The sequence below is a fragment of the Balaenoptera borealis genome (assembly GCF_965194805.1).
Source record: "Balaenoptera borealis genome assembly, chromosome: 3".
Lineage (NCBI taxonomy): Eukaryota > Metazoa > Chordata > Mammalia > Artiodactyla > Balaenopteridae > Balaenoptera > Balaenoptera borealis.
In genome coordinates this window covers 123,643,366-123,669,864 of record NC_138866.1, presented here as the reverse complement: position 1 = coordinate 123,669,864, position 26,499 = coordinate 123,643,366, and the positions used below count along the sequence as shown (strand labels likewise).

The 26,499-nt window shown below is 38.6% G+C and overlaps 1 protein-coding gene across 8 annotated transcripts in view; it reads right to left on the bottom strand.

Moving 5' to 3' along the window:
• Nucleotides 1–24,473, bottom strand: part of SCAPER (S-phase cyclin A associated protein in the ER) — a 487,034-nt gene extending 462,561 nt beyond the window's left edge. For 6 of the 8 annotated variants that reach the window (XM_082386958.1, XM_082386962.1, XM_082386961.1 and 3 more), the window contains exon 1: nt 24,417–24,473. The gene's annotated coding sequence lies outside the window, so the exon portion shown is untranslated. Of the gene's footprint in view, nt 1–21,221; nt 23,910–24,416 lie in introns of those variants that run through there. The other 2 variants (XM_082386960.1, XM_082386959.1) reach the window with 2 other exon arrangements.
• Between the last annotated feature and the right edge of the window lie 2,026 nt (nt 24,474–26,499).

Here is a 26,499-nt window from a genome sequence, read left to right as displayed (position 1 = left end):
TCTACTACATTTTAGGATCCTGAAGGACAGGATCAGCATCTCAGTGATCTTCTCTTTCCTCTACTTAAAATACTATCTAAAAAATGGTAGGCACTCAACAAAGATTTTGAAGGAAAGGAAGGAAGGAAGTAGGCTGGCTTGTTGATTAAGCAGAATTACCTCTTTTTCTTTTGGTCATTCCAAAATCAATTACTGAGCTTTTCAATAAAGACAGCTGTAGGCTAGATACCAATAACTTTTTTAAGGCAGACACAAATTTTATGTACTATATGATCCATATGCACTGGAAAACAGATTTGAAATAGACAAGAAGCAATGTGAAGTAAAGAATGGGTCTCTGAAGTCAGACCCAAATACATATCCCAAGACTGACACTTAAAAATCTATGTAACCCAGGACTTCCCTCGTGGCGCTGTGGTTAAGAATCTGCCTGTTTGTTCTTTGCTATTTTCCAGATTTTCTGAAATACAACTGAAGTACAATTACAACTTTAAAAGATTATAATGATATAAATTGAAATGTATTCAGGAGAGGAGATCAAGACAGCAGGATAGGAGGATGCTGAGCTCACCTCCCCCCAAGAACATATCAAAAAAAAAGAAAGAAACACATCAATTCTCTCAGAAAACAGACTGGAGACTGGCATAAAGACTCTTACATAACCAAGGCTGTAAAGAAAGATCCACACAGAGTCAGGAAATAAGGGAAGAGAAGTGATCAGGTTGGGACCCACACCTGAAGGAGGGGACACAGAAGTGGGGGAATTACTTGGTTTTGGAGATCCTCTTTGGAAAGAGAGGGTTTTGAACCACATAGTGGGCACTCCAGGCCCAGAGTCCGACACCAGAAAGACAAATCCCCTTCACTGGTTTGAAGACAAATGGGACTGGCAGGGGGGCTGTGAGAAACTTGAACTCCACTCATTAAGAGCATGCACATGCTTGCTTGTTCCCAAAACAAGGCAGAGGAAGCAGACTGAGACTGCCTGGGACTCTAGCTGCTTTCCACAACCACCCCAGTACACTCCCTGGCCTATCTTGCTCTGCCACACAGCTCCCCACTAGGGTGAAGGCTGCTGCTGCCAAGGAAAGTGCGCAGTTGTGGGGGATGGCGCCAGCTTGGACCCAGCTCTGCATCTGAATGGGGCAAGGGCAGCCATTACTGGCACTCCCAGAGGCAGCAGATTGGGAGTGGTCTGGACTGTGACTGTAAGGCCTGGACAGCCCCAGCGCATGCCCCAATCCACACTGAGTGCCCGCTCCAGCCCCTCTTGCTCCAGTGCAGCTCCACAACTACTGAAGCCCACATGCCTAGAGCCTGTGCTCCGTGACAAGAGACGCCACTGCAGTGAGAGTCACATGCACCGCAACGAAGGGTAGCCCCCGCTCACCACAACTAGAGAAAGCCCGCATGCAGCAATGAAGACCCAATGCAGCCAAAAATAAATAAAATTTATTTTAAAAAATTTAAGAAAATTTATATCAAGCAATTTTCCAACCTTAATAGTACGAAACTAGAATCAATTACAGGAAGAAAAATGAGAAAAAAACACAAGGGGACCAAACAACAGACTATTAAAAAAAAATTGATCAATGAAAAAATCAAAGAGGAAATCAAAAATTACCTTCAGATAGATGAAAATAAAAACACAACTCTCCAAAGTCTATGGGATGCAGCAAAAGCAGACCTAAGAGGGAAGTTTATAGCAATACAGACCTATGTCAGGGAACAAGAAAAATCTCAAATAAAAATCCTAACCTACCATCTATAGGAATTAGAAAAAGAAGAACAAAAAAGCCAAAAGTGAGCAGAAGAAAGGAAATAATAAAGATCAGAAAGGAAACAAATAAAACGGAGACCAAAAAGACAATAAAAAAGATCAATGAAACCAAGACCTGGTTTTCTGAAATGACAAACAAAATTTAAAGCCTTTAGCCAGGCTCATCAAGAAAAAAAGAGAGCAGACCCAAATAAGAAAATAAGAAATTAAACAGGAGAAATTACATCTAATATCACAGAGATACAAAAAATCATAAGAGAATACTACAAGCAGTTATATGGTAACAAATTGGACAATACAGAAGAAATGGATAAATTTCTAGAAACATACAAACTTCCAAGATGGAATCAACAAGAAACGGATAATCTGAACAGACTGATAACTAGCAGTGAAACTGAATTAATAATTTAAAAAACTGACAGCAAACAAAAGTTCAGGGACTCACAGCTTCATAGGGAAATTCTACAAAACATATGAAGAAGGGCTAATACCTATCCTCAAACTATTCCAAAAAGTTGAAGAGGAGGAAACACTCCCAAATTCATCCTACAGTGCCATCATTTTGCTGATAACAAAAAGAGACACAGATACTCCAAAAAAAGAAAATTATGGGCCAATATCTCTGATGAATATAGATGCAAAAATGCTCAACAAAATATTAGCAAACTGATTTCAACTATATATAAAAAGAATCATACACATGATCAAGCAAGATTTATTCCAAGGATACAAGGACAGTTCGATATCTGCAAACCAACATAATATGCAACATTAACAAAAAGAAGAATAAAAATCACAATCATAAATGCAGAAAAAGTATCTGACAAAATTCAACATCCATTCATGACAAAAACTTTCATCAAAGCTGGTTTAGAAGGAACATATCTAAACATAATAAAGGCTATTTATGACAAATCCACAGCTAAGACCATACTCGATGAAAAGTTGAAAGTTTTTCCTCTAAAATCAGGAACAAGGATTCCCACCTTCACCACTTCTATTTAACAAAGTATTGTAAATCCTAGCCACAGCAACTGGACAAAAAAAAGAAATGAAACGCATCCAGATTGGAAGAAAAGAAGTAAAACTGTCCCTATTTGCAAATGACATGATGCTATATATAGAAACCCTAAAGTCCCAACCAAAAAACTATTAGAACTAAGAAGTGAATTCAGTAAAGATTCAGGATACAAGGCTAATATACAGAAATATGTTGCTGTTCTACACACTAATAATAAACTATCAGAGAAAGAAAAAAAAAACATTTAAAATCACATCAAAAAGAATAAAATATCTAGGAATAAACTTAACCCAGGAGGTGAAAGACCTATTCTCTGAAAACTATAAAATACTGATGAAGGAAACTGAAGATGATACAGAGAGATGGAAAGATGACCCATGTTTATGGATTGGAAGAATTAATATTGTTAATATGCCCATATCACCCAAAGCAATCTACATATTTAATGCAATCTCTATCAAAATACCCATGACATTTTTGCACAAAACTACAACAAAAATCATTTGGAATCACAAAAGAAACTGAATAGCCAAGGCAATCTTTAGAAAAAAGAACAAATCTGAACTCACACTCCCTGACTTTAGACTACACTACAAAGTTACAGAAATCAAAACAATATGCCACTGACACAAAAACAGACACATACATATATCAATGGAACAGAATAGGGAGCCCAGAAATAAACCCATGCACTTACAGTCAATTAATCTACAACAAAGGAGACAGGAATATATAATAGAAGAAAGCCAGTCTCTTCAATAACTGCTGCTGGGAAAACTGGACGGCTACATGTAAAAGAATGAAATTAGACCATTTTCTCACTTGAAATATAAAAATAAACTCAAAATGGATTAAAGACCTAAGTGTAAGACTGGAAACCATAAAACTCCTGCAAGAAAACGCAGGCAGAATGCTCTTTGATATAAACTGTAGCAATATTTTTTTGGATCTGCCTCCTAAGGCAAAGGAAACAAAAGGAAAAATAAGCAAATGGGACCTAATTTAACTTACTTGGGTAAACTATAATGTGTAGATTAATAAACATAAATAAGGGATGTGTGTGTCACAGTAGAGTATTTAAATACAACGGATTTCTGGGGAGCAATCCACGTGAATAAAAAAACCAATAGAGTGAGCAAGCACAGGAGTGACACCAAGAGCCCACATCAGGTTAAATGTCACCATTACATCAGGTTAAAAAGGCCATGTTCTCATTTCTCCCAAAAAGATACATAAATGGCTAATAAGAACATCAAAAGATGTTAAACATCATTAGTCATTAGTGAAATACAAATCACAACCTCACAACTACAATGAGATACCTCTTCACAACTACCAGGATGACTATAATCCAAAAGACAGACAAAACCACTGTTACAGAGGATGTGAAAAAACTGGAACCACCGGACACTGTGGATTGTGAATGCAATATAGTGCAGCTGGTTTTGTAAACATTCTGGCAGCTCCTAAAAAGGTTAAATACAGAGTTACAGTATAACCCAGCAATTCCACTCCTAGAAACATACCCAAGAGAAATGAAAATATAGCCCCACAAAAAAAAGCTTACACACAGATATTCATAGCAGCATTGTCCATAGAATTCAAAAAGTGAAACAACCCAAATGACTATCAACTTATGAGTGAATAAATAAAATGTGGTACAGCCATAAAAGAAATGAAGTTCCTGGAAAAGTCAAAATTACCAAGACAGGAAAAACATCAATGGTTGCCAGGTATTCAAGGGGAAGGAGGAATGAATAGGCAGAGCACAGAGAATTTTTATGTCAGTGAAAGTACTCTGTATGATACTATAATGGTGGATACATGTCATTATACATTTGTCCTAACCCATGAAATGTACAACATCAAGACTAAACAGTAATGTAAACTATGGACTTTGGGTGACAATAATTCGTCAATGTACGTTCATCAATTGTAACCAATGTACCACTCTGGCTGGGGATGTTGATAATGGGGAGGCTATGCATAAGTGGAGACGGGGAGTACATGGGAAGTCTCTATATGTGCCTCATAATTTTGCTGCAATTCTAAAACTGCTCTAAGAAAAAAATTTTATTTAAAAAAAAAGAAAAAAGGTTTGGGAGGGTTCACATGGTGCTGCGGGAAGATCCTGAACTCACCTCCTCCTACAGACACAACAAATCTAAAACTACATATGGAATAACTTCCTTGGAAAGGGACATGAAAACTGGGTAAACAGAACCTCCACAACAAAAGGTAAAAGGACAACATCAAGACAGATAGGAGAGGCAGAGGATCAGAGAGGCAGAGATAGTTTCACCAAGGAAAACCCACCCACCAGCTGTGTCAATTCACAATCGGGAGGGACCACAAAGGTATGGATCTTTGCCCTGAAAAGTGAGGGATTTGAGCTCCACATCAAGCACTCCAACCCCTAGACGCTGCACAGGAGAGACGAGCCCCCAAACTGTCTTCAAATACCAATAGAAAATATGCCCAGGAAACCTATAGAACTTCAGAGAATGGACAAACCACTCTTAAAGGGCTCACAGGTAGACTTAACCCAAGAATCAGCATTAAAACACCTGATTAAAAAGCATGGACCCTAAGTAATAAGGACCCACTTACTATCTTGAAGCATCTGCCAGAGAGGCAGAATCCAATTAGAACATTCCCCAGGGATTGAGACACTGGCGGGAGACTTTTTTTTAAGATTTATTTTTTGAGGTAACCTGGTTTATAACATTATATAGTTTTGTGTATACAACATTGTATTTCTACTTTTGTATTCCCTACAGTGTGCTCACCACTAAAAATTTAGAGTCCATGTGTCAACACACAGTTAATCTCCTTTACACATTTCACCCTACTCCTTTCTGTCCCTTCCCCTCTGGTAACCACTATTCTGTTCTCTTTATCCACATGTTTCTTTTGACTTGGTTTGTTTACTTATTTTTTGTTTGTTTTTATATTCCACATAAGTGAAATCTTACAGTTATTTGTCTTTCTCCATGTGACTTATTTCACTTAGCATAATACACTCAAGTTCCATCCATGTGGTTGTAAATGGCAAGATTTCATCTTTTTATGGCTGAGTAGTATTCCATTGTGTGTGTGTGTATACAAATACATATCCATATCCATATATGTAAGTATCACATCTTCTTTATCCATTCATCTGTTTGATGGACACTTAGGTTGTTTCCATGTCTTAGTGATTATAAATAATGCTGGGGGGACTTCCCTGGTGGCACAGTGGTTAAGAACGCACCTGCCAATGCAGGGGGCATGGGTTCGAGCCCTGGTCCAGGAAGATCCCACATGCCGTGGAGCAACTAAGCCCGTGCACCACAACTACTGAGCCTGCACTCTAGAGCCCACAAGCCACAACTACTGAGCCCGTGTGCTACAACTACTGAAGCCCACACGCCTACAGCCTGTGCTCCACTACAAGAGAAGCTACCGCAATGAGAAGCCCGTGCACTGCAATGAAAAAGGAGCCCCCACTCACCGCAACTACAGAAAGCCTGCGTGCAGCAACAAAGACCCAATGCAGCCAATAAATAAATAAATAAATAAAAATTTTTAAAAAGTGGGATAGCTGGATCATATGGTAGATCTATTCCTAATTTTTTGAAGAATCTCCATAACGTCTTCCACAGTGGCTGCACCAATTTACAGTCCCACCAACAATGCATAAGGGTTCCCTTTTTTCCACATCCTCACCAACATTTGTTATTTCTTGGCTTTCTAAATAGTCATTCTAACAGGCATGAGGGGTATCTCGTTATAGTTTAGATTTGCACCTCCCTATTAATGATGTTGAACATCTCTTCATGTGCCTATTGCCCTCTGTATGTCTTCACTGGAAAAATGTCTATTCAGATCCTCTGCCCATTTTTTAATCAGGTTGTTGCTTTTTGTTATTAAGTTGTATGAGCTCTTTATATATTTTGGACACTAACCCCTTATCAGATACATCATTCACAAGTATCTTCTCCCCCTCAGTAGGTTGTCTTTGTTTTGCTGTTTCCTTTCCTGCACATAATCTTTTTAGTTTGATGTAGTCCCATTTGTTTATTTTTGCTTTTCTTTCCCTTGCCTGAAGAGACAAATCTAGAAAGACATTGCTAAGACCAATGTCAAAGAGCATACTGCCTATGTTTTCTTCTGGAGTTTTATGGTTTCAGGTCTTACATTCAAATCATTAATCCATTTTGAGGTGATTTTTGTGTATGGTGTGAGCTAGTGATTTTTGTGTATGGTGTGAGCTAGAGTTTCATTTTTTTGCACGTGGCTGTCAAGTTTTCCCAGCACCATTTGTTGAAGAAGTCATCCTTTCTTCATTGTATGTTCTATGCTCCTTTGTCATAAATCAATTCTCCATATATGAGTGGGTTTATTCCTGGCCTCACAAATCTCTTCCACTGACCAGTTTATCTATTTTTCTGCCAATACCATGCTGTTTTGCTTACTATAGCTTTGTAATATAGTTTGAAATTAGGGAGTGTGATACCTCCAGCTTTGTTCTTTTTTCTCAGGATTGCCTTGGCTATTCAGTATCTTGTGGTTTCATGTAAATTTTAATATTATGTAAACTTTATAATTTTTGGCTCTATTTCTCTGAAAATTGTCCTTGGAATGTTGATAGGGATTGCACTGAATCTGTAGATTGCATTAGGTAATATGGACATTTTAACAATATTACTTCTTCCAATCCATAAGCATGGAATATCTATTTATTTATGTCTTCTTCAATTTCTTTCAACAATGTCTTCCATTTTTGAGTGTAAAGGTCTTTCAAATCCGTAGTTAAGTTTATTCCTACATATTTTATTCTTTCTGTTGTAATTTAAATAGGATTCTTTTCCTAATTTCTCTTCCTGCTAGCTCATTGCTAGCACATAGAAACACAACAAATTTTTGTATTTTGATCTTGTACCCTGCAACTTTACTGTATTTATTCTTTCTTTCTTTTTTTTTGGCCATGCAGCATGCAAAATCTTAGTTCCCCAACCAGGGATCAAACCTGTGACCCCCACAGTGGAAGCATGGAGCCCTAACAACTGGACCACCAGAGAATTCCCCTGTATTTATTATTTCTAATAGTTTTTTGGTGGAGTCTTTAAAGAGTTTTCTATTTATAAAATCATGTCATCTGCAAATAGTGGTGAGTTTACTTCTTTCCAATTTGGATGTCTTCTACTTCTCTTTCTTGTCTAAGTGCTCTGGCTAGGACTTCCAATACTATGCTGAATAAGAGTGGCAAGAGTTGGCATCCTTGTCTTACCCCAATTTTAGAGAGATAGCTTTAAGTTTTTCACCATTAAGTATGATGTTATCTGAAGGTTTGGTTTATATATGGCCTTTATTATGTTGAGGTACGTCCCTCTTATGTTGAGAGTTTTTATTATAAATTAGCATTAAATCTTGTCAAATGTTTTTTCTGCATCTATGAGATAATCATATGATTTTTGGCCTTCATTTTGCTTATGTGGTGTATCAAATTTATTGATTTGTAAATGTTGAATAAATCCCACTTGATTACAGTAAATGATCCTTTCAATGTACTGTTGAATTCAGTTTGCTGAATACTTTTTGCTGACTCAACAATACTTTGTTGCAGATTTTTGCTTGTATTGAAATGTTCATCAAAGATATTGGCCTGGAGATAGCCTCAACCACCAGAGGGCAGACAGCAGAAGCAAGAAAAACTACAATCCTGCAGCCTGTGGACCAAAAACCACAGTTACAGAAAGATAGAGAAGATGAAAAGGCAGAGGGCTATGTAACAGATGAAGGAACAAGAAAAAACCCCAGAAAAACAACTAAATGAAGTGGAGATCGGCAACCTTCCAGAAAAAGAATTCAGAATAATGATAGTGAAGATGATCCAGGACCTCGGAATAAGAATGGAGGCAAAGATTGAGAAGATGCAAGAAATGATTAACAAAGACCTAGAAGAATTAAAGAACAAACAAACAGAGATGACCAATACAATAACTGAAATTAAAACTACACTAGAAGGAATCAATAGCAGAATAACTGAGGCAGAAGAACGGATAAGTGACCTGGAAGACAGAATGGTGGAATTCACTGCTGCGGAACAGACTAAAGAAAAAAGAATGAAAAGAAATGAAGACAGCCTAAGAGACCTCTGGGACAACATTAAACGCAACAACATTCGCATTATAGGGGTCCCAGAAGGAGAAGAGAGAGAGAAAGGACCAGAGAAAATATTTGAAGAGATTATAGTCGAAAACTTCCCTAACATGGGAAAGGAAATAGCCACCCAAGTCCAGGAAGCACAGAGAGTCCCATACAGAATAAACCCAAGGAGAAACACGCCGAGACACATAGTAATCAAAGTGGCAAAAATTAAAGACAAAGAAAAATTATTGAAAGCAGCAAGGGAAAAACGACAAATAACATACAAGGGAACTCCCATAAGGTTAACAGCTGATTTCTCAGCAGAAACTCTGCAAGCCAGAAGGGAGTGGCATGATATACTTAAAGTGATGAAAGGGAAGAACCTACAACCAAGATTACTCTACCCAGCAAGGATCTCATTTAGATTTGATGGAGAAATCAAAAGCTTTACAGACAAGCAAAAGCTAAGAGAATTCAGCACCACCAAACCAGCTCTACAACAAATGCTAAAGGAACTTCTCTAAGTGGGAAACACAAGAGAAGAAAAGGACCTACAAAAACAAACCCAAAACAATTAAGAAAATGGTTATAGGAACATACATATCAATAATTACCTTAAACGTGAATGGATTAAATGCCCCAACCAAAAGACATAGACTGGCTGACTGGATACAAAAACAAGACCCATATATATGCTGTCTACAAGAGACCCACTTTAGACCTAGGGACACATACAGACTGAAAGTGAGGGGATGGAAAAAGATATTCCATGCAAATGGAAATCAAAAGAAAGCTGGAGTAGCTATACTCATATCAGATAAAATAGACTTTAAAATAAAGAATGTTACAAGAGACAAGGAAGGACACTACATAATGATCCAGGGATCAATGCAAGAAGAAGATATAACAATTATAAATATATATGCACCCAACATAGGAGCACCTCAATACATAAGGCAACTGCTAACAGCTATAAAAGAGGAAATCGACAGTAACACAGTAATAGTGGGGGACTTTAACACCTCACTTACACCAATGGACAGATCATCCAAAATGAAAATAAATAAGGAAACAGAAGCTCTAAATGACACAATAGACCAGATAGATTTAATTGATATATATAGGACATTCCATCCAAAAACAGCAGATTACACCTTCTTCTCAAGTGCGCACGGAACATTCTCCAGGATAGATCACATCTTGGGTCACAAATCAAGCCTCAGTAAATTTAAGAAAATTGAAATCATATCAAGCATCTTTTCTGACCACAACGCTATGAGATTAGAAATGAATTACAGGGAAAAAAAACATAAAAAAGACAAACACATGGAGGCTAAACAATACGTTACTAAATAACCAAGAGATCACTGAAGAAATCAAAGAGGAAATCAAAAAATACCTAGAGACAAATGACAATGAAAACACGACAACCCAAAACCTATGGGATGCAGCAAAAGCAGTTCTAAGAGGGAAGTTTATAGCTATACAAGCCTACCTAAAGAAACAAGAAAAATCTCAAGTAAACAATCTAACCTTACACCTAAAGAAACTAGAGGAAGAAGAACAAACAAAACCCAAAGTTAGCAGAAGGAAAGAAATCATAAAGATCAGAGCAGAAATAAATGAAATAGAAACAAAGAAAACAATAACAAAGATCAATAAAACTAAAAGTTGGTTCTTTGAGAAGATAAACAAAATTGATAAGCCATTAGCCAGACTCATGAAGAAAAAGAGGGAGAGCACTCAAATCAATAAAATCAGAAATGAAAAAGGAGAAGTTACAACAGACACCGCAGAAATACAAAGCATCCTAAGAGACTACTACAAGCAACTTTATGCCAATAAAATGGACAACCTGGAAGAAATGGACAAATTCTTAGAAAGGTATAACCTTCCAAGACTGAATCAGGAAGAAACAGAAAATATGAACAGACCAATCACAAGTAATGAAATTGAAACTGTGATTAAAAATCTTCCAACAAACAAAAGTCCAGGACCAGATGGCTTCACAGGTGAATTCTATCAAACATTTAGAGAAGAGCTAACACCCATCCTTCTCAAACTCTTCCAAAAAATTGCAGAGGAAGGAACACTCCCAAACTCATTATATGAGGCCACCATCACCCTGATACCAAAACCAGACAAAGACACTACAAAAAAAGAAAATTACAGACCAATATCACTGATGAATATAGATGCAAAAATCCTCAACAAAATACTAGCAAACAGAATCCAACAACACATTAAAAGGATCATACACCACGATCAAGTGGGATTTATCCCAGGGATGCAAGGATTCTTCAATATACGCAAATCAATCAATGTGATACACCATATTAACAAATTGAAGAATAAAAACCATATGATCATCTCAATAGATGCAGAAAAAGCTTTTGACAAAATTCAACACCCATTTCTGATAAAAACTCTCCAGAAAGTGGGCATAGAGGGAACCTACCTCAACATAATAAAGGCCATATATGACAAACCCACAGCAAACATCATTCTCAATGGTGAAAAACTGAAAGCATTTCCTCTAAGATCAGGAACGAGACAAGGATGTCCACTCTCACCACTATTATTCAACATAGTTCTGGAAGTCCTAGCCACGGCAATCAGAGAAGAAAAAGAAATAAAAGGAATACAAATTGGAAAAGAAGAAGTAAAACTGTCACTGTTTGCGGATGACATGATACTATACATAGAGAATCCTAAAACTGCCACCAGAAAACTGCTAGAGCTAATCAATGAATATGGTAAAGTTGCAGGATACAAAATTAATGCACAGAAATCTCTTGCATTCCTATACACTAATGATGAAAAATCTGAAAGAGAAATTAAGGAAACACTCCCATTTACCACTGCAACAAAAAGAATAAAATACCTAGGAATAAACCTACCTAGGGAGACAAAAGACCTGTATGCAGAAAACTATAAGACACTGATGAAAGAAATTAAAGATGATACCAACAGATGGAGAGATATACCATGTTCTTGGATTGGAAGAATCAACATTGTGAAAATGAGTATACTACCCAAAGCAATCTACAGATTCAATGCAATCCCTATCAAATTACCAATGGCATTTTTTACGGAGCTAGAACAAATCATCTTAAAATTTGTATGGAGACACAAAAGACCCCGAATAGCCAAAGCAGTCTTGAGGCAAAAAAATGGAGCTGGAGGAATCAGACTCCCTGACTTCAGACTATACTACAAAGCTACAGTAATCAAGACAATATGGTACTGGCACAAAAACAGAAACATAGATCAATGGAACAAGATAGAAAGCCCAGAGATTAACCCATGCACCTATGGTCAACTAATCTATGACAAAGGAGGCAAGGATATACAATGGAGAAAAGACAGTCTCTTCAATAAGTGGTGCTGGGAAAACTGGACAGCTACATGTCAAAGAATGAAATTAGAATACTCCCTAACACCATACACAAAAATAAACTCAAAATGGATTAGAGACCTGAATGTAAGACTGGACACTATAAAACTCTTAGAGGAAAACATAGGAAGAACACTCTTTGACATAAATCACAGCAAGATCTTTTTTGATCCACCTCCTAGAGTAATGGAAATAAAAACAAAAATAAACAAGTGGGACCTAATGAAACTTCAAAGCTTTTGCACAGCAAAGGAAACCATAAACAAGACGAAAAGACAACCCTCAGAATGGGAGAAAATATTTGCAAATGAATCAACGGACAAAGGATTAATCTCCAAAATATATAAACAGCTCATTCAGCTCAATATTAAAGAAACAAACACCCCAATCCAAAAATGGGCAGAAGACCTAAATAGACATTTCTCCAAAGAAGACATACAGATGGCCCCGAAGCACATGAAAAGATGCTCACCATCACTAATTATTAGAGAAATGCAAATCAAAACTACAATGAGGTATCACCTCACTCCTGTTAGAATGGGCATCATCAGAAAATCTACAAACAACAAATGCTGGAGAGGGTGTGGAGAAAAGGGAACCCTCTTGCACTGTTGGTGGGAATGTAAACTGATACAGCCACTATGGAGAACAATATGGAGGTTCCTTAAAAAACGAAAAATAGAATTACCATATGACCCAGCAATCCCACTACTGGGCATATACCCAGAGAAAACCGTAATTCAAAAAGACACATGCACCCGAATGTTCATTGCAGCACTATTTACAATAGCCAGGTCATGGAAGCTACCTAAATGCCCATCAACAGACGAATGGATAAAGAAGATGTGGTACATATATACAATGGAATATTACTCAGCCATAAAAAGGAACGAAATTGAGTCATTTGTTGAGAAGTGGATGGATCTAGAGACTGTCATACAGAGTGAAGTAAGTCAGAAAGAGAAAAACAAATATCGTATATTAATGCATGTATGTGGAACCTAGAAAAATGGTACAGATGAGCCAGTTTGCAGGGCAGAAGTTGAGACACAGATGTAGAGAACGGACATATGGACACCAAGGGGGGAAAACTGTGGTGGGGTGGGGATGGTGGTGTGCTGAATTGGGCGATTGGGATTGACATGTATACACTGATGTGTATAAAATTGATGCCTAATAAGAACCTGCAGTATAAAAAACAAACAAAACAACTAATACTAAACTTTCATTGGGTTATTTGTATGGAAATATGTTAATATAAATGTTTCAGACATTACATGAAATTTCTAAAAATCTTATATTTGTATGTGTATGGAAATATGTATGGAAATATGTTAATATAAATGTTTCAGACATTAAAAAAAAAAAAAAAAGATATTGGCCTGTAATTTACTTTGTTTGGTATCAAGGTGATATTGGCCTCACAAAGTGAGTTAGGAAGTGTTGGTGGGAGTCATTTTAGTGATGTCAGGCTACCTTGCTAATGCCAGCGCTGGCAGGCATGCATTTGAAATTCACCATGTAACCTGTTAGTGCCAGTGGCCATGCCCCACTTAGAGCTCTGCCTACCCCTGTGCCTAAGCCAGGCCTCATAGCCAGCTGAGTGATAGCCCTGCGCATCAGTGCCCCACAGTCACTGTGGCCCTGCCACAATAGAAGGCCCATGCAGTCCACCTAGGAACACCTCTTGAGCACCTGGCTCTGGTGGCCAGGCAGAATTACACTTTTGAGCCCCACAGGACATCTAAATAAGGCCACTCCTTCAGGATTGGGAAACAGCTGATACAGCTAATACATAGAAGCAAACACAGAGACTTAGGCAAAATGAGGAAACAGAGAAATATGTTCCAACTGAAAAACCAAGGGAAAAAGCCTCAAGAAAAGAACTAAATGATAGAGAGATAAACAATCTACTTGATAAAGAGTTAAAAGTAATGTCATAAAAATGCTCACCAGGGACTTCCCTGGTGGTGCAGTGGTTACAAATCCACTTGCCAATGCAGGTGGCATAGGTTCAAGCCCTGGTCCAGGAAGATCCCACATGCCGCGGAGCAACTAAGCCCGTGCGCCACAACCACTGAGCCCACGTGCCACAACTAATGAAGCCCGCGCACCTAGAGCCCATGCTCCGCAACAAGAGGAGCCACCGCAACAAAGAGTAGCCCCCGCTCGCCACACTAGAGAAAGCCCGTGTGCAGCAACAAAGACCCAATGCAGCCAAAAATAGTAATAATAATAATAAAATGCTCACCAAACTTGGAAGAATGGAAAAACACAGTGAGACCTTCAACAAAAAGAAGACATAAGAAAAGTACCAAATAGAAATTATAACTGAACTGAAAAATACACTACAGGGTATCAACAGCAGACTTGATGAGGTAGAACCAATCAGCAAGCTGGAAGACTAAAGAATGGAATTCACCCAGACATAGCAGCAAAATGAAGAAAGAATTTTAAAAAGTGAAGATATGATAAGGGACCTTTTGGACAACATCAAGCAGCATAACATTCACATTATAGGGGTCCCAGAAGAAGAAGAGACAGAGAAAGGGCCAAAAAAAATTATTTAAATAGTGGCTCAGAAATTCCCTAATCTAGGGAAGGAAACAGACATCCAGGTCCAGGAAGCCCCAAGAGTTCCAAATAAGGTGAATCGGAAGAGATACATAACAAGACACATTATGATTAAAATGCTGAAAGTTAAAGGTAAAGAGAAAATCCTAAAAGCAGCAAGAGAATAACAACTTTTTACATAGAAGGGAAACCCCAAAAGGCTATCAGCAGATTTTTCAGCAGAAACTTCACAGGCCAGAAGGGAATGGCATAACATATTCAAAGTAAAGAGAAAAAACTTCCAACCAAGAATGCTCTACACAGCAAGGTTATCCTTTAGAATTCAGTAAGACATCAAGAGATTCCCAGAGAAGCAAAAGCTAAAGGAACTCATCATCACTATACTGGCCCTAAAAGAAATATTAAAGGGACTTCTTTAAGCTGAAAAGAAATGGCACTAATTAATAAGAAAATTTATGGAAGGAAACATCACACTGGAAAAGGTAAATAAATAACAAAGGTAGTGGATCAATCACTCAGAAAGCAAGCATGAAAATTAAAAGACAAAAAGTAATAAAATCGGGCTTCCCTGATGGCACAGTGGTTGAGAATCTGCCTGCCAATGCAGGGGACATGGGTTCGAGCTCTGGTCTGGGAAGATCCCACATGCTGCGGAGCAACTGGGCCCGTGAGCCACAGTTAGGGAGCCTGCGCGTCCGGAGCCTGTGCTCTGCAACAAGAGAGGCCGCTTTAGTGAGAGGCCCGCGCACCGCGATGAAGAGTGGCCCCCGCTTGCCACAACTAGAGAAAGCCCTCGCACAGAAACGAAGACCCAACACAGCCATAAATAAATTAATTAATTAATTTTAAAAAAATAGTAATAAAATCAACTATAACTGCAATTAGTTAAGAGATACACAAAATAAGATGTAAAATGTGTCATCAAAGTATAAAATGTTGGGGGTAGTAAAAAGATAAACCTTTGGAATTTGTTCAAATTTAAGTTGCTACCAACCCAATACATAGTACTAATTACATAGTAAGTAGGATATTATATGTGAACTTCATAGTAACAACAACAAAAAAACTTATAGTAAATACACAAAAGAAAATGAGAAAGGAATCTAAACATAACTCTAAAGAAAACCACCAACACACAAGGGAAGAGAGAAAGAAAATAAGCAACAGAGAGGAACTACAATAACATCCAGTAAACAGTTAACAAAATGGCAATAAGTACCCATCAATAATTACTTTAAACGTAAATGGACTAAATTCACAAAACAAAAGACACAGAGTAGCTAAAGGGATTTAAAAAAAAAAAAACCCATCTATATGCTGTCTACAAGAGACTCACTTCAGAAGAAAGAACACACACAGACTGAAAGTAAAAGGATGGAAAAAGATATTCCATGTAAATAGAAATGAAAAGAAAGCTGGAATAGTTATAATCATAACAGACAAACTTTAAAACAAAGATGGTATTAAAAGACAAAGACATTATATAAGGATAAAGGGGTCAATCCAGCAAGACAGTATAACATTTCTAAATGTACATGCACCTAACAGGGGAGAACCAAAATATATAAGGCAAATATTAACAGACTTAAAGGGAGAAATGGAAAGCAATACAATAATAGTAGGGGAATTTAACACCCCACTTACATCAATGGAGAGATCATCCAGACAGAAAATCAATATGGAAACATCAGATTTAAACAACAAATTATACTAAGTAGATTTAATAGATAAATAGAGTACATTCCATCAAAAGCAACTGATTACACATTCTTCTCAAGTGCACATGGAACACTCTCCAGGACAGATCACATGTTAGGTCACAAAACAAGTCTCAATAAAGTCAAGGAGACTGAAATCATGTCAAGTATCTTCTGCAACCAAATAGTATGAAACTAGAAATCAATTGCAAGGGGAAAAAATGGGAAAAACCACAGAAACATGGAGAGTAAAACAACATGTTACTTAACAACCAATGGGTCACTGAAGAAATCAAAGGAGAATTTAATACCCAGAGACAAATGAAAACAGAAATGTGATATACCTAATTCAGTGGGATGAAGTAAAAGCAGTTCTAAGAGGGAAGTTCATAGCAATACAAGCCTACCTTAAGGAATAAGAAAAATCCCAAATAAACAATCTAACCTAACACCTAAATGAACTAGAAAAAGAAGAACAAATGAAGTTCCAAATTAGTAGAAGGAAATAATAAAGATAGGGAGGAAACAAATAAAATAGAAATTAAAACAATAAAAACAGAAAAGATCAATGAAACTAAGTACTGGTTCTTTGAAAAGATAAACAAATTCAACAAACTTTTAGCCAGACTAACCAAGAAAAAAAGGAGGAGGACTCAAATTAAATCATAAATGAAAGAGGAGATGTTAAAATTGATACCTCAGAAATACAAAGGATCAAAAGAGACTACTATAAATAATTATACACCAACAAATTTGACAACCTAGAAGAAATGGATGAATTCCCAGAAATATATAATCTTCCAAGACAATCAGGAAAAAATAGAAAATCTGAATAGACAGATTTCTAGTAAGGAGTCTGACACAGAAATAAAAAACCTTCCAACAAACAAAAGTCCATGGCCAAATGGCACCACTGGTGAATTCTACAAGACAGTCAAAGAAGATTTAACACCTATCCTTTTCAAACTCTTCCAAAAAACTGAGGAGGAGGAAAACCTAAACACATTTTATGAAGCCAGCATTACCTTGATACTAAAACCAGACAAGGACGTGACCAAAAAAACAAAAAAAAATTTACAGGTCAATATCTTTGATAAACACAGATAAAAAAATCCTCAACAAAACATTAGCAAACGGTGTCCAACAATACAGTAAAAGGATCATACACCAAATACACCACAATCAAGTGGGATTTATTCCATGGTCACAAGGATGGTTCAAAATTCACAAATCAATAAATGTGATACATCACAATAACAAAAGGAAGAATAAATATCACATGATCATTTTGATAGATGCAGAAAAGCATTTGACAAAAGTCAACATCCCCTTATAATAAAAACTCTCTACAAAGTGGGTACAGAGCAAACATACCTCAACATAATAAAGGCTACATACAACAAACCTACAGCTAACACACTGAACAGTGAAAAGTTTAAAACTTTTCATCTAAGAACAGGAACAAGACAAGAATGCCCACCTTCACCACTCTTATTCAACATGGTATTGGAAATCCTAGCCACAGCAATTAGGCAAGAAAAAGAAATAAAAGGCATCCAAAATGGAAAGGAAGAAGTAAAACTGTCACTATTTGTAGATGGCATGATACTATACATAGAAAACCCTGAAGACTCCACCAAAAACTGTTAAGACCAATAAATGAATTCAGTAAAGTTTCAGGATACAAAATCAATACACAGAAATCTGTGGTATTTCTACACAATAGTAAACTATCAGAAAGAGAAATTAAGAAAACATTCCCATTTATAACTGCATCAAAAAGAATAAAATACCTACGAATAAATTTAACCAAGGAGACGAAAGACCTGTAAACTGAAAACTATATAAGACACTGGTGAAAGAAAATGAAGAAGGCACAAATAAATGGAAGGATGCTCCATGCTCATGGATTGGAAGAATTAATATTGTTAAAATGTCCATACGACCCAATGTGATCTACAGATTCAATGCAATCCCTTTCAAAATTCGAATGGCAAAATTTACAGAACTAAAACAAACAATTCCAAAATTTGTATGGAACCACAAACAATCCTGAATAGCCAAAACAATCCTGAGAAAGAAGAAGAAAGCTAGAGGTATCATGCTCCCTGATTTCAAACTATACTACAAAGCTACAGCAATCAAAACAGTGTGGTATTACCACAGAAACAGAGAGATCAGTGGAACAGAATTCACAGTCCAGAAATAAACCCACTCATATATGGACAATTAATTTACAACAAAGGAGCAAAGGATTGTCTCTTCAATAAATGGTGGTTGGGAAACTGGACAGTCACACACACAAAAATGAAACTAGACCACCATCTTACACCATACACAAAAATTAACTCAAAATAGATAAAAGGCTTGAATGTAAGATCTGAAACCATAAAACTCTTAGAAGAAAACATAGGCAGTAACCTCACTGATCAGTCTTTAGATGTTTTTGTGGATCTGACTCCAAAGGCAAGGAAAACAAAAGCAAAAATAAACAAATGGGACTACATCAAACTGAAAAGTTTATGCACAGCAAAGGAAACCATCAATAAAACAAAAAGGCAACCTACCAAATGGGAGAAGATATTTGCAAATGATATATCTGATAAGGGGTTAATATCCAAAACATATAAAGAACTCATACAACTCAACAACAACAGAAAAAACTCAATTTAAAAATGGGCAGAGGATCTGAATAGACATTTTTCCAGAAAAGAAATACAGAGAGCCAACAGGCACATGAAAAAAAATGTCCAACATCACTAATTATCAGAGAAATGCAAATCAAAACCATAATGAGACATCCCCTCATGCTTGTTGGAATGGCCATTATCAAAAAAAGCAAGAAATAACAAATGTTGGAGAGGATGCCGAGAAAAGAGAACTCTTATACACTATTGGTGGGACTGTAAATTGGTGCAGCCACTATGGAAAACACTATGGAGATTCCTCAAAAAATTAAGAATAAAACTATCATTTGACCCAGCTATTCCACCTCCAGGTATTTATTGGGAGAACAAGAAAACACTATTTTAAAAAGATACATGCACCTCTACGTTCATTGCAGCATTATTCACAATAGCCAAGGTAAGGAAACCACCTAAGTCTCCATCGATGGATGAGTGGATAAAGAAGATGCGATATACATAAACAATGGAATACTATTCAGTAACAGAAAAGAATGAAATCCTATCATTCTCAACAACATGGATTGATTATGATAGGTGAAATACATTAGAAGGAGAAAGAGAAAAAACTGTATGATTTCACTCATATGTGGAATGAAAAAAACCCCAAACAAACAAAATAAAACAATGACAAACTCACAGATACAGAGAACAAATTAGTAGTTACCAGAGGGGTAGGGGATTGGTGGGGGGGTGGGGGGGAAGTGGACGAAGGAGGGGGCAACTACATGGTGATAGATGCTAACTAGAGTTGTGGTGGTGGTCACTTCGTAGTGTATACAGATGGTAACTTATAATGCTGTACACCTGAAACTTATATTTTAAAAAAAGGAATAAGGTGCTGATACATGCTACAACATGGATGAACCTTGTAAATGTTACATTAAATGGAAAAAGTCAGACACAAAAAACCACATACTGCATGATTCTATTTGCCAAAATAAGCAAATTCATAGAGAAAGAAAGTAGATTAGTAGTTGCCCGGGGCAGAGGTAGGGAGTAGGATGCAAAAGTGGGGAGGGAAGCCAAGAATAGGGAATGAATGCTAATAGTTATGGGGCTTTTTAGTGGGATACTGAAATGTTCTAAAATTGATTGTGGTGATGGTTGCACAATTCCATGAATACACTAAAAACCACTGAAGTGTACACTTTAATGATTGAATTTAATCGTATGTTAAATATCTCAATAAAGCTGTTTTTTAAAAATAGAACTTACAATTTGCAAAATTTCAATCAGTTACTAGTTTCATGATATTTGCCATAACTACCATCCATACTATTATCTACAAAACATTTTTCTATAAAAAGAACTACATTTTTACTTAAATTTTAAAAGAAAATTTATAACACTAACCTAAATGAAAAATCAGCTAATATAAAAAAATGGATATGGCAATATATTGGCAGTGCTACTCAAATTAAATTTGAGAACCCAGGCTATGGCAAAACAATGGCCACGCAGAAAATAGAGCACAAAAAACAAAACAAGTCAGTAAACAGGGAATGAACACTAGAACTAACTGGCCCCAACATTTCTGAACAAGCTGCTGCCTGTGATGAACTGAGGTCTCACTTGTCCTACCCTGCCCTGCAGTCCCAGAATGTAGAGACACCTGAGAGTTCTAGAGATAAAAATGTGAAGACTGGCTCAAGTGCCAGGAAAGGCTTCTCTCTTCTCTGAGTTCGGGCACCAGGTTCTGAAACGGCAAGAATCAAATGGCAGGCCCAAAATAGTGAGAAGCCTGCTAGTAGCACTATTCTAAAAATTATAGGCCCAATTAACTGAAGTCAGGACAGTACATCTATGCATTGTCTCATGTTTGTCAATAAATTCTAGAAAAATCGGGATTTCAATCAGTTCCTCTCCAATGTTCATAAAATCTATCACCCATGTTTTTGCTTTTTCTGAAATATAAGAAAATCTTAGTATTTACCTTTCTGAGACTGGTACTTAAACAATGCTGATGTCCGCATACTCCAAAACTATCAGTAATTTTTCACGTGTGTCCTAATGGAAAGTAAGTGTGTTACAGTAAAATAAGTAGTATTTTGAAGAGCAACACAGACATTTCATAATTCCAAGTTGTTTAATGAGGTTTTCAATTCTGATCACACCTATATTTACTACCATGAATACATCAAGTAAAAGGCATTTATTTTCTCCCATGAACCTGGCATGCCTCTTTGAAAATATCAAAATTACTTCTCTTTCCAATAGTATATTAAAAGCTGGCTTGACACATACGGAAATCTTTACAAATGAAATATGATGTCTGAGATTTGCTTCAAAACAATGGGAAGTGATAGCTTTTATGGGACAAGACTGCCCATGCATAGGTAATTGCTGAAATAAATTGGTTACAGCAATTAATTTTTCCATTCTCTCCACTTCACACGTTTTCAAAATATATAATAAACTTAGTACTTTAAGAAGTTATGGGACTTCCCTGGTGGCACAGTGGTTAAGAATCCACCTGCCAATGCAGGGGACACGGGTTCCAGCCCTGGTCCGGGAATATTCCACATGCTGCGGAGCAACTAAGCCCATGCGCCACAACTACTGAGCCTGCACTCTAGAGCCCACGAGCCACAACTACTGAGCCCGCACGCCACAACTACTGAAGCCTGGGCACCTAGAGCCCGTGCTCCACAACAAGAGAAGCCATCTCAATGAGAAGCCAGCGCACCGCAACAAAGAGTAGCCTCCGCTCACTGCAACTAGAGAAAGCCCACCTGCAGCAACGAAGACCCAATGCAGCCACAAATAAATAAATAAATAAACATACATTTTAAAAAAAGAAGTTATCATTAAAAAGTAGTAATTATTTTAGCAAAGCTTCATGAAATCTTTAGTGTTTCATGTCACAGAGGGGAAAGTCTGCCTATAAATCATTTCCTTCTAATATTTTTTTAAGGTTGTCTCCACCAATGGACTGTAGATCTTTTGCTTATATTCCATAAGACTTATTGCCAAAGCCAAACACGTTTGTGAAAAAGGTTACCATCCCAGCATAAAACTGGAAACAGATTTCTATTAGTGACTTATTTTGTTATACATGCCATTTGCCGTTTTCACTTCTACAATTTCAGAAATGCCAATTTCACAATGGATATTAGATTGCACCATTAAAGAAAATTCTATTTAACTTCCCACTAAACACCACCATCACTTTCTAAGTGTTTAAAGAATGTTCCCATGTGATTCCCAAAGAATTTTTGCTTCTCCTTTAAACTAGGTTGGGTTGTGGTTGGGTATGAAGGTGAAAGAAAAGACAAAATCTCAAGCCCCTTCATCTTATCTTTAAAACATTAAAGTGGTTAAATGAAGGAATTAATAAAGTCAATATCAAATCAACATTTTAGTGATGCTTAAATATCTATGAAGCTGTAAGGACAAATATTTTTGAAGTCTATGTTTAAAACACTAGATCCTTTGGAGACCAATCAACAAATTATTCATAACTGCATTTATATAGCAACACTGATTATGCTTCCATGCATAATCCACCAGGTAGATTGACCTAAACCACCAGGGTTTAGAGAATTTTAGAGAATAAAGAATGGCAGCTCAATGGAGTTGGAGAGAAAGAAGGAAAGGAGCATACATTTGCTGAGTGCTTACTATGGGCCAGGAGCAGTTCTAAACGCTTTACAGACACCTCATTTACTTGCTATCAACAAATTTATGAGGTGGATAATAATATCTAGATTTTATAGATGAGGAAACCAAGACTCAGAAAAATTAATCTGTCCAAGGACAAGTAGGAGAGCTGGGATTCAAACTCAGATCAGTTTGCCTTCAAGGCCATCATACCACACTTCCTCCCACAAAGACACCTTTCCAAATCATATTAAAAATTATTTGATTAATTAAAATATTAATTCCTTAGTGGATATTATTCAGATCATTTCAATATGCAGCAAAAATCAATCTGCACCACCACATTTTTAGGAAAAGTCATAGTTACACGGAAAAAAAAAAAAAAAAAATACAAGGGCCAGAGCATCAATATAAACCAGACAGGGACACTGGTCAGAATACCAACCTTAGGTCTGAAAACTTAATTCCAGATGAACCATTCACCAATGGGTGATCTGGAGCAAGTAATGACCTCAGTTTCCCCACTGGTAAAATGGACATAACGCTTATCCCATCCTTCCACCTCGGATTGTTTATGAGGATGAAATTAATGTTCGTGAAATCAATATATAAACTGTAACAAACTATAATACACATAAGGAACTACTATCTATTCAGTAAGATGACTATACTGAACAGCTATTTTCATGTTAGAACAACTTAGCACAAACAGAATGAGGAATACAGTTCACCAACGACAGGAAGCTGCTCTCAGGCGGGCGGGCCCCACCTCAGCGAGAGCCACTTGACAGCAGCAGGTGCTGCTTGGAGGACCAGTTTTCTGCCTGCTTTCAAACAATCCCGTCCCTCACTGGTAGGGGACGGAAGGTGGGAATAAGGTGCTGGGAAGGGAGCACTAAAAGAGGCAGAAGTCTGGGTTCTACTACACCCAGGTGCCAGGCCCTGGTTAAACTCTTTATCCCTCCAGGCCTCAGTTTATGCATTTGTAAGATGGAGAGACCTTTCCCGCCCTGCTTCCCGGGCAGAGCTAACACCCGAGTCACTGTGCCGGGAAAGCGTGGTAAACCCCGCTGAGAATGAGATGATGACGATCACCTGTCAAATGAAAGGCTGGGAGGGCGGCTCCTCAGCTAGCCCTTCGCAGTTTAGGTATTCCAGAAACCTTGGACCGGGCCGCCCCTCTAGGGAGTAGAGCAGCCCCCATGTCTACCTCTCGGCCCGCAGGGTGCGCGCAGTCCCCTGTCGCTCACACCCCCAGCTGAGTCCACAGGGCAGGCCCAGAGCCTGCCCACCCCCGCCCCCAGGCCTCCTCAGAGGACCCCAGGGCCCTCCCGAGTAGCCGCTGCTCCCCTCCCCCAGCAGTGTTCCCTGCCCTTCTCCGCTCCCACTCCCAGGTGAGGGGAGGGGGTGAAAGGGCGTACCCCTCCGCCATTTTGTCCCCTTGGCCCCCGCTAAGCATTCCGCCGGCCCGCACCCCAGCCCAGGCCCGCCCAGCTCTGTGCAACGCGCGCCCCTCGCGGACACTCACCCCTGACCGCCCTGCGCAGTTCGGCGCGGCTCCGAGCGTCCCGCCGGGAAAGGGGCGGGGCGGGGCGGGGCGGCTGCAGAGGGGCGGGGCGGCTGGCCGCTGCACCACGTGACTTCCAGCTGCGGCCGCGCCTCTCCCCGCTCCACTCTCCGCAGTCCGCGCGCAAGCGCAACCCGGTTCCCGCCGATGGGCCGCCGAAGTGGGAGGCAGGGCGTGGGCTCGCTTCGTGGCCCGGGCGCTGCTGCTTGTAGGTGGCTGTTCCCCCCACTAGGCTGCGATTGCACGCGCTTTTGGCCACACGGTTCTCTCTGTCTCTCGGAATCAGCCCCTTCCCCCTGCCTGCCTTATCACCACAGTCTGTCCCATAGATAAAGAACCTAGAAGTCCGCCTCAAAAATCTGTGACTCTGAAAGCGCTTCAGAAAAGCAGCAGCCCTAAACTGAACACAGTTTATTCTCTACCGCAAAGCTTTATTCAGCTCCTCTTGTGCGCCAGGCTTGAAAGGCTCGAAGTACAAAGACCTAACAATTTAACAATGTTAAATTAGAGCTCTGAACAACGCAGACCATAATTATCACATGAATATTCCCCCATCACTTTTCATACAGCTGAGAAACTCAAGCTCTTTACCTTTCCCTCTCCTTTGCTTCCCACAATAAGCAGGAAGTTATGGAATCCAATGGAGTCTACTTCACAACTAGACTAAGCACTGTGAGGGCAGGAACCATATTGTTGGCTGTTCTGGCTCCTCTTCCCTCTTGCCTTCTTAGAAAACTTGCTCTTTCATTCATTTATTTAACAAGTGTTTTTTGAGTACCTACTATATGTCAGATGCTATTCTAGATGCTTGGACTTAATAAATAAACAAAAGAGATAAAAATCCTTGCCTTCCTGGAGCAAGGTAGAAACAGACAATAAATAGTGAACATAATGAAGTTCCATGATAATGAGATGATAAGCACTACAGTAAACCCCACTTCAACCTCTGCTTTCTTTCTTCTGTTTACAGATCTGCCGTTCACAGATACATCTCTCTGACTACCTACACAAGGACGTCTCCAATTCCTCAACTACTACTCATGTCTAAAAACTCATGTTAGGGACTTCCTGGTGGTCCAGTGGTTAAGAATCCGCCTGCCGGTGCAGGGGACACGGGTTCAATCCGTGGTCTGGGAGGATCCAACATGCCATGGAGCAACTAAGCCTGTGCGCCACAACTACTGAGCCCAGGCTGTGGGGCCTGTGTGCCGCAACTACTGAGCCCACATGCTGCAACTATTGAAGCCCGCGCACCTAGAGCCCGTGCTCCACAACGAGAGAAGCCACCACAATGAGAAGCCTGCTCACCACAACGAATAGTCCCCGCTCACCGCAACTAGAGAAAGCCCGCATGCAGCAATGAAGACCCAGCGCAGCCAAATAAATAAATACTCATGTTACTGCCCTCCGGTTTCTGCCCCACCACCTTATGAAAACCACTCTTTTCAAAGTCACTAGGGATCTCCCTACTGCAGATCCTATGGGCGTTATCGTCATGACCTAACTTAATTTCTCTGAATCAGTTGACACTCCTTACATCTGGAAACACTCTTTCCTTGCCTTCCACTTTTACTCTCTTGATCTCACTTCTCCATCTCTAAGCACTCCCTCTCCACCTCTTTTGAAGTCTTCTGTTATTTCTCTCACCCCTTAAATGTTGGTATCCCTCAAGGATAGGTGTAGGCCCTCTCTTTTCCAGCTGGATGCACTCTCTCTGGTGATTGCTTCTTTTAAAATTCAGTTAGTATCTTTGTCCCCTAGATTTCCCAATATATATCTCCAGCCCTGATTTCTGCTTTGAGCTCCAGATCCACATGGTTAACTACCTGGTCATCTCCACTTGAACCTCTCAAAATCAAGAAGACAAAACCAAAAACCACTCATTATCTTTCTTATATACATATAAAACAGCTTGAGATATTTTACTTATTACACAGTTCACTCAAAGTGTTCAATTCAATGGTTTTTAGTACATTCACAGAGTTGTGCAACCATCACTATAATCAATTTTAGGACATTTTCATCACCCCAGAAACGAACCCCA